Source organism: Danio aesculapii, chromosome 14 (genome assembly GCF_903798145.1).
Source record: "Danio aesculapii chromosome 14, fDanAes4.1, whole genome shotgun sequence".
Lineage (NCBI taxonomy): Eukaryota > Metazoa > Chordata > Actinopteri > Cypriniformes > Danionidae > Danio > Danio aesculapii.
The window spans coordinates 49,394,950-49,410,761 of NC_079448.1; positions in this window are offsets into that span (position 1 = coordinate 49,394,950).

The window sequence follows — 15,812 nt, forward strand, 5'->3', positions numbered from 1 at the left end:
ATGAATAAAATGATGGATGGTTTGGTTGATGAATGGATGGACAAATATGGATGGATGAATAAAATGATGGATGGTTTGGTTGATGAATGGATGGATAAATATGGATGGATGAATAAAATGATGGATGGTTTGGTTGATGAATGGATGGACAAATATGGATGGATGAATAAAATGATGGATGGTTTGGATAATGAATGGATGGATGGATAATAAAATAATATTTTAGTCACTAAACATATTTAGAAATTGAAAGAAAATACAATTAATTCAAGCAAAATATTGCAAAAAAAAGACAAATTACAGAACTGAATATAGATTTAATTTATTTGCTTCTCTTGATTTTTTCCTCTTTTTAAAAAGAATTGATGAATAAATTATGGATGGATGGATAAAAAATTGGATGGTTAAAATGCTGGATGGATAAAAATGATTTAAATTTGTATTTAATATTTTCTATAACATATACATTTGGGTGTGCTATTTTTTGGGCAGTTATCGTAAGTTATTTTGTTAAATAAGTGCCAGATTTGTCTTCCATACTGACTAATCTAATGTATATGCACAAATATAATATTGTATAGCTTCCTATTAAAAATATGAATTTAACAGATAGATTTGTGAGGGGTGTACTTATATATGCTGAGCACTGTATGCAGTTTGTCTCTATTTAACCAAGCATTTTTAGTGTGCATGTTAGCCATGTGGTAAAATAAACCTGTCGATCGATGTTACATACAGCATGCTAATTTATGCAAGTAATTAACAATCAAGCAACATACTATAACTGATTTGTTAAATGGAGCAAATCTTCAAACTTGAAGCTTTAAAAAATATCAATGCAATCTCACGGCAATTTGTAAGTTGACTTAGTGGCTAATTCGTAGGCTCACACGGAATCTGCGTGTGCAAAATTCCGCAGATTTTCCGCAGAATTCCTGATTTTAAGCCCATCATTAATTCTGTTTATTTACTTGAGTAAATGTGTGTAAATCTATATTTATTCAGTTTTTTAATTAATTACAGTAATATTATTGACTAAAATGAAAATGTGATTTATGTACAATGCAGTTTGTAAAGTAATATTTTCTGTATTTTAGTAGCTATATGATATGAGAGACTTGCTTTGTTTACCAAATAAAGTGAATCTAATTGGATTTGCATTTTAAACAGTAAATACAATTTTAAAAGATATTTTTTTTATTTCATATGTTAAGGTTTTAGTTATGATACCCCCAAAATTATTCCGCGGTTTTTTACCAAATTTCTCAGCAGAAATAACAAAAAACCTCAGCAGATTCCTCCTGGCCCTACTAATTCATACAATTTAGTACAATTTGCTCATCACCCAATGACAGCTGGGTTTAGGGGTGCGGTTGGGTGCCACACCTTTTTAAAATCGTACATTTTCATATGATTGAATTTGTATAAATTAGCCACTAAACTTGATATACAGTTGCAGTCAGAATTATTAGCCCCGCTTTGAATGTTATTTCTATTTGAAATATTTCCCACATGATGTTTAACAGAGCAAGGAAATGTTCACAGTATGTCTGATAATACTTTTTCTTCTGGAGAGTCTTATTTGTTTTACTAGAAAAAAAAAGCCGTTTTTAATTTTTTTTAAAAAACATTTTAAGGTCAATATTATTAGCCCCTTTAAGCTATTTTTTTGTTTTCAATAGTCTTTCTTATGAGATTAGGCTGAAATATAAATATTACAACTTTCAGATTTGACTTCGTGAAGCCAACATCAAATTTGTTTTATCTAAATTCTAATTTAGTTATCTTTTTAAGAGTTCACACTTGGATATTGTTTGACCAATGATAGCAGGTTTGGCATGCTGTCCCGGGAGAGAACCCTGAGATAATTGAGCTCAGGGCTCCCGCCTGGTCAATTGAGCATGTAGGGGGAGTACAAGATCAGGTAGTTCTTGAGAGCTCCCTGTGGTAAAGGAAGAAAGGGGGAGATGGGGTGAATGGGCGGTTTCTTCGGAAACGAAGATAAGGGAGCATTTTTTAGCTGGGCTACTTATAGTGAGTTTGGATTGATCTGATTGGCTAACTATTGATTGTAGATGACACCAGCTGCAGTCAATCATATCACATGCTCCTCTCGAAATTAGTTTGTGAAACTTCACTTTGTAAGAGTCTAAATTATCATATGCATTCGTTTTATAGCAAAACATGTCTTTTTTCAACAAAGAAGGCCCACACAAATTCCAAAGGCTGTTACTGATTAGATCAGGACCTGGTGTGTGGACTTTTGGGGTTTTACGGTGTGGTCACATGTTGATTGGTCAGTTTGAATGTCTCAGTATTTGGGTTTTAGTCACATGGTCAAGAAAGATACAAAATAGATGGTAAACTTTGCTCTGTCTCTTTTCCTGGTCTGTTCTTTTCCTGGTCTGTTCTTTTCCTGGGCTGCTCCTCTTCTGATCTGGAGTCTATCTTCTCTGCCTCTTTGAGGCCTACTCATCTCTTTGTCTCTCCCTCCCCCTGTCTCTCCGACCTCTCGCAACTTTATTTTTACATTTAAGCTGTGTACAATTATTACATGTTTTTATCATTTCATGTTTTATCATTTTATACAGTTATTTGTAACTAATTCAGCTGTAATCATAGAGAATTACTGTCATTAAATCATCTCATTATCAAGTATTTGTGAATTACTTTTGATTTAACATCAACACTTATTTGATCCATATTGCAATACAATACAATCACATAATATCAACGCTCTCCCACATGTTTAGCTATTAATTCTGCCCTTCTTATGATTGCAGAAGAATGGTTTGACTAGAATGTACAGTTTTTTTACCATCATGCTGATAACTTTTTAGTCCCTCGGGAGAACTACAGTTCGAACCGCTTAGGTTAAAACCCATTCTTACAACTTAAATGCACATCTAATCAACATTAGATCATACATGTTATTAAAAAGTTTTAAAATACTTTATATTATAAACTGACAGTCCCAAACCAAATAAAGTGTTTCAATTAAAAACATTTAAAAAAAGTAGAAAAAAAGATGTCAAAATTCAACAGAATTTTTATATTTACATACGTTTACATATTTGTACTTCCTTTATAACGATTGATCCAAAAAACATATTGGAAAAATGTCAGTAGTAATCCTTTTATGCTCTTGAGGCTTTTCTGCTTTATTATAACTCTGTTAATCATATTATTTATTACTACTTAAATCACCTTTGATTTTTAAAAATCCAGTGCTTTGAAAATGAAATACCTTACTTTGTTCTGCTCTCAGCAGTGCATATCCATGAGGTGCTGCTTAAATCACCCTGTGACTTTGTGGGTTAGCATGTCCTCACATCCACCCCGAGAAACAGAACAGCCTGAACCGCATCTAACATGAAGTCACCTGTAACCCAGCCTTCGGGGACCGACAGCAAAGCAAGATAATTATCCAGAGGCAGAACTGAAGTCAACAAGCAGCAATTAGGAAGATGTAACCAGGGCATGGAACAGGTACCAAGACCTGGAGGGGCACGAGCGGTTCGACTGACATATAAAAAATATAATAATAAAGAGGGTCTGAACATGAAATAGGAGTAGGTTTGAAATATCCACAGATTTCTGCAGATCTTTAGCCCATCATTAATTCTGTTTATTTACTTGAGTATGTGTAAACCTATATTTATTCAGTTTTTAAAGTACAGTAATATTATTGACTAATATGAAAATGTTCATCTGATTTATGTACAATGCTGTCACGAGTGGGGCTCAAAGCAAGGAACAACAGAGACGAGGATCCAAGTGCAGGTAAAATAAGATTATATTTAAGCAAAACAGGGATAACAGAAGTGGCTGGTACAAAAAAAAGGCAATGCAAAAATATTGTCAAAAAACTGGCATAAGGTCAAAAATAAGTAGCAAACAGGATCAAACAATAAACAAGGCTAAAGTCAAAAAACAGGCTAAACAACAAGATGCTAAGACATGCAAGGTACGTACAACAACTACAAAGACTCCGTACTAAACTGGTGTATGTGTGGTGTATAAATAGTCTGAATGATCAGTCATCACAATTCTCAGCTGTGTGTGTGTGAGTCTCATCAGCCGTGATGAACAGCTGGGGTTTAACATGGCCTGATAGGATTTGTAGTTCCTAAACAGGACACTTGTAGTTCACCAGTGACCTGTCAGGAAGGATCACTAGTGATCATGACACAATGCAGTTTGTACAGTAATAATTTCTTTTAGTAGATATATTATATGAGAAACTTGTTTTGCCAAACAAGTTGTGCCTTGTTTTGTTTTACCAAATAAAGTAAATTTAATTGGCATTGTAAAAATTAAATAAAAGTAAAGATATTTTTTATTTCATATATTAAGGTTTTAATTATGATACTCCCAAAATAATTCAGCAGAAATCCACAGATTTGTACTAAAATTCTCCGCAGAAATAGCAAAAAAAGTCCGCAGATTCCATCTGGCCCTAAATATGAGATACCACACTCAGGTACATTTAGCAAGCAGTACTGAGTAAGCATGTGGTGGGGTTAGCTTTTCATTGCTGAAGCTTTTATTAGGATAATTGGGATTTTGACAATATTGAGATAAGCTGCATAAAAAGGGGTTACATTAACAGGTAGAATGGAAAAAAAAGGGACCGTGCAATTTTGTGTAAACAAATGTTGCAAACAAATGAAACTGTAATATGATTATAATAAGGTAACACTTTACAATAAGGTCTCATTTGTAAACATTAGTTCAATTGAATTATTTAATTTACATTTTTTTTTTGCAGAAATCCTATCATATGCTATAAACCGTTTGTAAATTAATTGGTTGAAATATTTGTTTACACTGAACAGGAATACACAATAAAACAATACATTAAGTGTTATTTTTATTTCATCGCTTAGAATTTATAGTAAATAGGGCCTGCAACTCTTTTAATAATTTGCTATAGGATCTAATATAGATGTTGTTGATTTGGCGGAATTTACCAGAAAGAAAACCAAGATATTCAACAATCTGTCACATTTTGAATTAATAGCATCACATAAACACAAATAAAAGTTGTATTTGTCAGTAAACAGCAGTGATTTCATCACATTGTGGAGACATTGTGTGTTTCTAAAGATTTACGGAATAAAAACCCACAACTGAAAAAGGCTTTTGTTTATACTCAATTGACCCTTCGATAAGTCCCGCCCTACTTAGTCAGGCTTTCCTGACTGGCACATCTTTTACAATGTGTATGCGCCGGTGTCAGACATTCCCAGGGATATAATTAGTCATTTCTGGCGAACAGGTGAGATATCCGAGAAAGCCAGACAAAAAAGGACTGCAGTATGCATTACAGGGGTATACTCACCACATAATAGGCAACCGATTGGAGAATAATTCAATCAAAATTGAAGCTAGCTAAGCCTAGCTGCCTCATACGCTGACCATTCAACAGCTTAGCTAATGCTCAGCAGGAGAGGTGACATTTACAAATAACCTAATAATAATAAATTAAACCGGGATTTCTCTATTTTTAGCTAAAAAGCCTGATAGATTAATTGTGCAATGAAATATAACGTTACTAACTGGCGAGGAAACACGCATGGACAGTGCTTTTACATCATTCATTCATAGAAAGAACAGCCAGAAAGGGGAAATTGATGGATTTGTGTCGAATATTAGCATCATTGACCCATACCAATGTACAGTAAGTTACCTATAACTGTCAGTATGTTTGTGTGCTCTTTATAAATGACTGAAAAACAGCTGCGGGTAAAGTATATGGATCGCAAGTGCTCAGTTTGTGATCACATCTCTGTTTTGTTCTGTTGATTTGTAATTTCAAATATTCGTAGCTTGAAACAGATGGAAATATGAAGTTCAGTAAAGTTAGCAACAGATTCGCAGATTCATATTTTCTCATTGTAATAACTCATGACCTATTCGCTATTAGCATGACTAACGTTACTATGGCGAAGGCTTAAACGGAGCAGTGCTCATAATATCGAGTGGAAAAAAAGGAAAAAGACAGCTGTGAAACAGAACCTGCTTTATATTTTTGTAGGAAACACAGTTTAGATCTTTTTAGGGTAAGAGGTGTGTGAGTTATTGTCATCGGTCACTGAATGTGTCAGGAATATCAAAACAAAACCAACTTAACTCCGCTCTTTTAGCGCCCCTCACAGAGCTTGATCCATGCTGGCATTTCTTCTCCAGGGTTTTTGGTTTTGAAAAGGGAAATAATTCCACCACCCTGTCCAAACATTTAGGATACCGGGTGTCAGATTTACACAATCCATATGCACAACGCTTTGGCCTGTTTCCCTCGCTCGAAAGCTTGACAGAGCCCCTGCGCGTAGCTACGGTTGCTAAGCCACGATTAGTGGGTGGCGGTTTTTGGGTGTGGCTTAGCAAAGGGTCAATTCAAATACTGTTGCTTTAAATGCCTTGGAAGCTGAAAATGGTTGATTACAAGAAACAATGCTTCATTTCTGACACACACCATTTTGATGGTGCGGCTTGTAGATAGCAGAAGCCCATGAAAGCATTTCAGGAAAACTCAAACAGCTATAAAATTCACTATAAAAACTCCCCATAGTGAATTTGGGTGAATTATTTCCATCAACTTGCTCTACAGATTTGTTTATTTAATTTATGATTTAATACATGGTCTACATTTTAGCAAGTGTGTCTGCTTAAGCAGCACATCTCTTACAACATCATAAAAGTGTGTCGTCGTCAGCAGAAAACCACAGCTGTGTTTACGTCTTGTTCCAGATCCTCCTCCTCCTCCTCCTCTCTCATCACTTCATCCCATGATTTTGTTTTTCTTTATTGCGTGGTTGTGCACATCCAAGCCTTTTCACTCAATCACTTACAGTACATAGTTGGATTTAATTAATTTTTTTTTAACATTTATATTGCACGCTTTAAGGTTAATTGTAACCCGCATCTAGCCAGGTGTAGCTAGAAAAATCTGAAAAAAATATTGTACTGTATAATAATAATAATACTACTAATAATAATAATAATAATAATAATAATAATAATTTGTAGATAATATATATTTGAAATATTAACTTAATTCTAAAAAGCAAATATAATAATATTAATATTTTATAATATTTAATATTTTATATAATATATTGTATTCAATATAATATTTTATTTACTCTGTAAGTAAATTTTAAACAATTTATTATTATTATTATTATTATTATTATTATTATTATTATTATTATTATTATTATTATTATTATTATTATTACTACTACTACTACTACTACTACTATTATTTTATTACTACAATATTTTATTATTATTATTATTATTATTATTATTATTATTATTATTATTATTATTAAAACAAATTGGTAAAATATTCACTTAACATTTAATGTAACTGTAAATTGTAACTGTAAATCATCACTTAACGTCAACAATTGTTATTATTATTACATTATTATTATTATTATTATTATTATTATTATTATTATTATTATTATTATTATACGTGTGAAATATTAAAATATTTAACAACCACATTATTGTTATTATTATTATTACTTTATTATATTATTATTATTTTTATTTTAATTTTTATTATTATTATTATTATTATTATTATTATTATTACTTTATTATAGTATTATTATTTATATTTTTATTATTATTATTATTATTATTATTATTATTATTATTATTATTATTATTATTAATATTATTATTTTTATTTATATTATTATTATATTATTATTAATAATAATATTATTATTATTATTATTACTTTATTATTATTATTATTATTATTATTATTATTATTATTATTGTTTTTATTTTTATTATTAATATTATTATTATTATTATTATTGTTATTATTATTATTATTACTACTATTATTATTATTAATAATATTATTATTATTACTATTATTATTACTTTATTATATTATTATTATTTTTATTTTTATTTTTATTATTATTATTATTATTATTATTATTATTATTATTATTATTATTAATATTATTATTATATTATATTATTTTTATTTTTATTATTATTATTAATATTATTAATATTACTACTACTACTATAAACTGTGGATAAAACAAAATAATAAAAAAAGTAAATGGTTCACTTTATTACCTTGTAATATATTTTGTGATCTAAGTGAAGGCTCGCACACACTCTTAACCCAAACTAGTTGCCTTTGCTAGCAAATTACATGGAAACCCATTTACTAAACCCACTAGCCTTCGTTGATTTATCATAGAGATTAAGTGATTTAAAGAAGCAGGTTCCCACACAATTTTCTAGTCAGCAATAGTTTGGTTTAAATGTGGAGATGCTCATGTCCAAGAGTTAAAAACCTCTCCGTAATCCTGAATCTGACAGACTGAAAATGAAAAGAGTAAGTCTGATCTCCAGCGCTTTCAGCTTGACTGCAAGACATTCAACATTCAAGGCAAAACCATTAACACCCAGAAGACACCTCTTCCGCTGCCATATTCAGAGCATACAGCTAATAAAGCACATCATCAGAATACACACAGCCTGAAGTAACGTGTGCTGTAATGAGCAAATGACATGCATGAGCTGAGATGTGGAGACTGAAGAACAGCTGCAGGAGAGGAAAACACAGGTGAGACATTCACACTCAACACCGAACCACACACTGCTCCATTCAGGGAGTTTTAATAGCTAGCTGCTTGGTTATTTTTGTACTTCCAAAAATATTACACCAGTATGAATGAATGGTAAACACCTTTGCAAATCATCGGCACACAAAAAGCATTAGGCTTTAGAGATTTTCAGTCCTTACATTGCGACTTCCTCAAAAAGGAACAGAATGTAAAATGTTCATTAAAGGGCACATATGTTACCCCTTTTTTCATATTTAATATAAGTCTTTTGTGTCCCCAGAATGTGTCTGTCAAGTTTCAGCTCAAAACACGCATCAGATTATTTATTATAGCTGTTTGAAGTGTCTATATTATAGCTGGAAAAAGTTGTTGCTGTTTTTTTTTGTACTGGCCCTTTAAGGCTAGTCCTCCAAGCCCACCGTTCCCACGTGCCTGTCAGCAATCGCCGCCCTCGGCTGCCTCAGGAAGCAGATCTCACGTAACGTGTGTGAGAAATACTACAGTAAGAACTTTAACAATCAGTATTTGATGCATTTTTTTGTGGATTTGCAACAATGAGTCACACACAATGTCATAACAAAAGTTCAAGCACACACACATAGCGCAGACACATACACACACACACACACACACACACACACATTGCGCAGACACACACACACACACACACACATACACATATATAGTGTAGACACACCCACACCCACCTAGCGCAGACACACACACACACCCACACACACATAGCACACACACACACACACACACACACACACACACACACACACACACACACACACACACACACAGAGAGAGAGACAGTGCGTTAAGCTTTGCACTCGTTTTGCACACATATGTGACATGATACTGGTAATCTCACTGCTTTATGGATATCTGTTATGTTAATGTACAAAATAAACCCGATTTAACGTCCATAAACCGGGATTGAAGCGTCTTCCTTTATAATTGTTCTGACACGCGGCTGTGCTGAAGTAAAGCTGAAGTGAATCGCTGTAATTCATTACACACATGCTCTGTTTTAAAACATTTTAAACTTGTAAAACTCACTCTTGATCACGTTTGATGATGATTGATGAACCTAGCGAACTGAACGCACCTTTATTCCCGGCTGCTTTGCGCTCGTCCTGTCTTGTTGATATAATTATAAACGTGACTACTGGGACATGTTAATGCGCTCAGCTGTCAATCAATATTGGTGGGCGGGGAGACTGCACTCCTATGTCAAGTTGCGGTCGATCTGAAAACTGCTCCAATTGGTCCACCGTTTTTATGTTGTTAAATTTGAAAAAAAAAAGAACTGGGTGTGTTTATTTCACCCCAATATGACTATTTGTCATATTTATAGTGTATATAGTGTATTTATACACTATACTTACACACATTTTTGTCCAAACAGCTTGAAAAGTAGATTTTTCACCATAGGTGCCCTTTAATAATATTAAACAGTAACAGGATGAAAAAAAAAAAAAAAGAAAAGTACACATTTTTGTTGTTGTTTTTGTTGTTGTCGTCAAGTATCAATAAGTAAAAATAACATCTCCGGTGTGTTAATTAAAAATATATGCTGTAAAGTATGATTGTGTTTGAAATAAAATGATAAAATAGGGTGTGGTTTTAAAAATGTTATGTACAAAATACATTGTAAGAATGAGTTTTAACCACAGCGGTTCTAACTGTAGTTCTGTAATACCCTAATTTAACAAAGACCTAGTCCTGGCACAAATTATGCCTTGTCTGAGTTTCTTATTTGTTGTTGTTATTATAAAGCGTAAAAACTGATGAATACCTCTAGAAAGAGCTTAATGTTAATAGTAATTAATTAAAAATAACTTAATGTGGCAACGTGGTGGTGCAGTGGGTAGCATGATCGCCTCACAGCAAGAAGGTCACTGGTTCGAGCCTCAGCTGGGTCAGTTGGCATTTCTGTGTGGAGTTTGAATGTTCTCATGGGTTTCCTCCTGGTGCTCCGGTTTCCCCCACAGTCCAAAGACATGTGGTATAAGTGAATCGGGCAAGCTAAAAATTGTCTGCAGTGTATGAGTGTGAATGAGAGTGTATGGGTGTTTTTCAGTGATGGGTTGCAGCTGAAAGGGCATCCGCTGTGTAAAACATGTGCTGGATAAGTTGGCGATTCATTCTGCTGTAGTGACCCCATATTAATGAAGGGACCAAGCCAAAAATAAAATGAATGAAAGAACTTAAAATGTATAGTAAGTTAATGTATGAATGAAGGAATTAGTTAATACAATTTTTCAAAAATTATTAAATGAATAAAATAAAATAAATAATCAATTAAATAAAACAACAAAAAAGAATAAATAAATTAATTAATTAAAGGCATGAGCATTATGCTGTGGTGAACTCTGATGAATAAGTGAAGTTTATTTATAAAACTGCTCCCACATCAGCTCATGATTGATTCTCCAATCAGATAATTCCTAACTCCCTATACATAACCACAGTTTTTCTTATCTCAGTATCTTCGTCTCGAAGAAATCCCCCTACCCACTTCTACTTCCCCTCCTTCCCAGATGAGCGACACAGTGGCCCAGTGATTAGCACTGTTGCCTCAAAGCAAGAATGTCTCTGGTTACAGTCCCTACTTAACCAGATGACATTTCTGTGCAAAGTTTTGCTTAGTCTCCCCATGCTCATGTGGGTTTTCCCTGAGTTCTCCGGTTTCCTTCCACAGTCCAAAACACACAAGTAAATTAAAAACACAAAATTGATACCATAGTCAAGCTGTTAGCGAGTACACCTCTCCTCAGTCGTCCGTATCCATCATTTAGCTAGAAATAAGTCGGGGGGAGTTCATCGAGATTTACCTGAGCTCAAACTCCCCTTTCACCCTGTAAATAGGAGGGAGCCCAAAGCTCGAGGATCTCATAAGTTCAAGGCTCTTTCCCAGGAGAGCATGCCAAACATGCTTTATCAATCATCAGCTAACTGTGAACTCTTGACAGGGATAAAGCCAAAGGAAAATGAGTGAATGAATAAATAAATAAATAAATTAATTAATTAATTAATAAATAAACTAAAGAAAAAAAAATTATATCTACTAAAACAAAACAAAGCAAGTAGGGAACAGCTCAAGAGTTGTTTAATGCTTGACTTATCACCTCTGATGGTAAGCGAGTGCCTGAAGTACAGAGTGCGAGTTAATGAGCAGTTTGAAGCTGACAGAAGTGAATACATTAATGCTAACAGTGAAACAGTGTGGTGGTCTTTATGTCCATCAGTGATGAACCGAACCTCAAACACACAGGCCTCAGATCAGTCAGCTCTTGCCCACGGTTATAATCCAGCATTACCATGATCATCTGCTTCAGGGCAAACCTGTCACCATCCATTCTGAAGCAAAACCAGACTAAACTCACAGAAATCCACAGCTAATGTTTACAACACGCTCGAAACCTCCTGTGCCTCCAGAAACACAGCACAGTCCGTTTACTCACTTTATGACATCAAATAATTAACTAGTCCCCATCAACCAGTTCTCTAACACTCTGACAGTTGCCCGGCAACATCAAGTTCTGGGACAAGAGCGCACACTTCAAAGAACAAACAAACAAACAAATGTAGGTGCATCCCTAGATAGGGAGGTTGGAATGGTTGGGATGGATAGTTTGGTGGATGGAATGATAGGTCGATGGAATGGATGGATGGGATGGATGAGATGGGACCATGGATGGAATGATAGATGGATATATGGATGGATGGAGGGATGGATGGAATGATGTATGGATGGATGGTTGGATGGAATAATAGATGAATGGAATGATGAATGGATATTTGGATAGATGGAATGATGGATGAAATGATTAAAGCATGGATGGAATGATAGATGTTGATAGATGGATGGATGGAAGGAGGGATGGAGTGATGGATGAATGGAATGTTGGATGGATGAAATGATAAATGGATGGATGGAGGGTCAAGTCAAGTTTGTGAATTAGATTAAAATGTCTGGATGAACTGATCTGAAATCGCTGCGTGTGTTGTGAAGGACAGATCTATTGATCCTCGAAATCATGATCAGCAATGCAACGATTGGATGACGACACAGCAGCGTAATGACATCATCTGATTAATATTCAATTATCCATGTGAGCAAAATGACAAAATTAGCAGTAAACGGTTTGTTAAATATGACACGCAATAACTTTCCACATGTATTGTTGCTGCAGGCTTTACACTTTCAGATGTCAAGAGTATTTATGTATTTCAATGTCAATGTATTTAGTTCTACATTCAGAGAAGATTTTCTTTATTATAGTAGCCTAGGCCTACACGTTTTTTAATCGACATAAGGAATAACTGTATAAATTAATTTTGCATCAAAAAAGCATTTTGATATCGCTAAAGGTGTCTGCAACCTTTTGAAGCATCAAATCACATCAAAACACATGCATGACTGCATAAATTATTATCCTTTGTTCCGAATATTCGAAATGTCGAATATTGTACATGTACACGTTTGTATCTAAAGTTCATAGCAATAAATTCTTTAAACCACCAGGTGGCAGTCTTTGTACTTTATTTCGGACGGCAGATTGCATAAGTTTTATTAATATATACAAATTTATATATAAAAAAATTATTTTCTATTTTCCCAAGTGTATACAACTACTGTAAGAAAATATCAGCACTCCCTTGCAGGTTTGAGCTAGCGCAACTGTTGCTATGACAACAATTCTCAGATGAGTTTTGAAGAACTAAACGATCCTGGATCATGTCAAATTGTCAATATCCAAATCCAGCTAACTAAGTAATTCACGTACAAAGAACGGACCCCAGGTGTCTAACGTTCTGCAAAATATTTTCTTTTGTGTGTGTTCACCAATCAAAACAAACAAACAAACAAACAAACAAACAAACTCAAAAGTTTGGAACAACTCAAAAGGTGATTAAATGCTGACAGATTTTGTTTATATATAATTTTTGGGTGAAGTATCCCTTTAAGGCAAAATTCCCTGAATGTGCTTCCATACAGTGGTAGAGAACATATTCATCAGCACTTCTGAGCAATGAGACACGCAAACTAGTCAGCCATCTGTTCTGCTGTCACACACACACACACACATGCAGGCACGCACACACACGCACGCACACACACGCGCGCGCACACGCAGCTGGTCTCCTGCCAAACACTATCAAACTCCACTTTAGCCTTTTACAGATGCGCAGAGCTGCTCTCTAGTGTAAAACAATCACTGCTTCTCACTGCAATATCACTTTTTTTTTTAACTGTAATTAGAAATTTCTTCACACATTTTAAGAAATGCACTAGAGAGAGAGAGAGAGAGAGAGAGAAAGAGAGAGAGAGAGAGAGAGAGAACATTCACACCTTAAACAGCACATGACATGCTGGTTATTTTTATAACCAGAGGGTTTCTGTTAGTAGCCCATCTATTTACAAATCCACATATTTTACTTAAAAAAAAATTGCTTTAATGTGATTAAAATGATCTGAGCAGAATATGAACTCGCGGCACTAGAAATGTTGGTGCATCACTATTTCTAGCACACTGGAATACATGCTTTTCCTAGGAGTTTTTGTCTTGTTTCAAGTCAAAATATCTTTAAAAAACAAGTCTTAAATCAAGCTTTATCTAAACAAGCAAAATATTTTGCCTTGTTTTTGGAAATATTAAGTCAAATTAAGTGTATTTGACCTTGAAACAAGCAAACTAATCAGCCAGTAAGTAAAATAAACTTGTTCTTCCTCTAAGATTTCTTTGCTTTCCCCATTGCCAGATTGTTTTGCTTGTTTTAAGGAAAAACTGACTTCATTTTGAATTATTGTTTCTGACATAAAAGGCTATATTTTTATTGTCTAAAAATGATTCTTGATTTAAGAATTTAGATATTTGGACTAGAAACAAGACAAAAATCTACATGGGAAAAGACTTCTTTTGCAGTGCGCTTGATGAATAAAATGCTTTGTTTCATATGTGACCATTATATTTGAAAAAAGTTGTAGTACGGCACTGCGAAATGGGGCGGGGTTAAACAAGATGATTAGACATTTTAAAAAAGTGAGCGATTGGTCCATATTTTATATTTCTGACCAGAGAGGTCTTGTTTTGATCCACGATTAGTCTCACACAATCATGTGATGCGATTTCATAGTTAAAAGTTCACCAAGTTTGAACTTTCCAACGCAGCAAACTGCGAAACTTATCACACAAGTTTGCGTTTCCGGTCTGACGCATTCGTGTGCGTATGAATGGAAGTCTATGGGAAGAAAAGTGCAGTGTGACCGTAGCTTTATTAAACAGGCCAATGAATGCCTCTGAGTTGGCAGAGCACAGCTCCACAGGTGCTGGTGATTAGTCATTATTAGAGTATATAACCAGCACACATAGGAGCGTGCGTTTAGACTTTTAGCCACTGAAAAATCCGAACACTCAGCCTGATCTCACGAGAAAACGTAATTATTTTATGCTTTGTCAGTTTAGTGGCTAATTCGTACGAGTTCAGTCGTAGGAATTCGTACAATTTTAAAAAGGAGGCGTGGCACCTAACCCCACCCCTAAACCCAACCGTCATTGGGGGATGAGCAAATCGTACTAAATTATACGAATTAGATCGGACGGATTCATACGAATAAGCCACTAAATCAAAAAGTTACGAATTGCCGTGAGATTGTGTTGGAACACTCGCTATCAGCTGAAGACCAACCTCCTGTGTTGGAGACACACATCTCCGTTCCCTCCTTCAGGGAATGTGGGTTACGAGTGCAACCAGGAAATTCCCTTTCAGGTCAAGAACTTCGATCTGTCTAGAAGAGACACAAATAGGAAAGTGTATGGAAAATGTCACAGCAGCTGAGCCCATCACGTGCTTTGGTGAGAAGTTTGCCAAGCACAAGCGTGATCCCACAACGTTACCAAGTGCACAATCATCCAAGTCCCCAGGCCCTTAAATGACCAGAATACGGGAATAATAGAATTTAGGGATTGTACAAAGTCTTTTACCTAGCTAACTGAAGTCTAGGGATTTTAGAAAGTGCTGCAGGGGAAGGACGCTGCGGAGGCCACCTGCTACCCAATGGGGAGACTCTGTGACAAATGAGCACATGGGCTAACCTTATCCAGGGGGAGCGCTACATACTGTATGAAAAGCTGGTTAGCAGGTAGGGAAGACACGGGTGGACCTGAATGGGAAGAACAC